The sequence below is a fragment of the Camelus bactrianus genome, chromosome 35 (assembly GCF_048773025.1).
Source record: "Camelus bactrianus isolate YW-2024 breed Bactrian camel chromosome 35, ASM4877302v1, whole genome shotgun sequence".
NCBI lineage: Eukaryota > Metazoa > Chordata > Mammalia > Artiodactyla > Camelidae > Camelus > Camelus bactrianus.
Window position 1 is genome coordinate 27,463,358 of NC_133573.1, and position 248 is coordinate 27,463,605.

Genomic DNA, 248 nt, shown 5'->3' on the forward strand with positions numbered 1-248 from the left:
AAACTTTGTTCCAAAACAAGACAAATATTTGTTCTGGAGTTCAAACTGAAGCTGCAGGGGTGGATCAGACGCCCAGAGGTTATTCAAACAGCAGACCCGGAGGCATCACCAGGCGGTGTGGGTGTGCCGTGCTTTCTTCGTACCTCCCCCCACCCCGCCCCGCCCCCACTTTGGCTGATTCCTGTTCATCTGAAAATCAGAGAGACCTAAAGATCAGTGCCACCCGCTCTGAAAGACCAGGTGAGGAA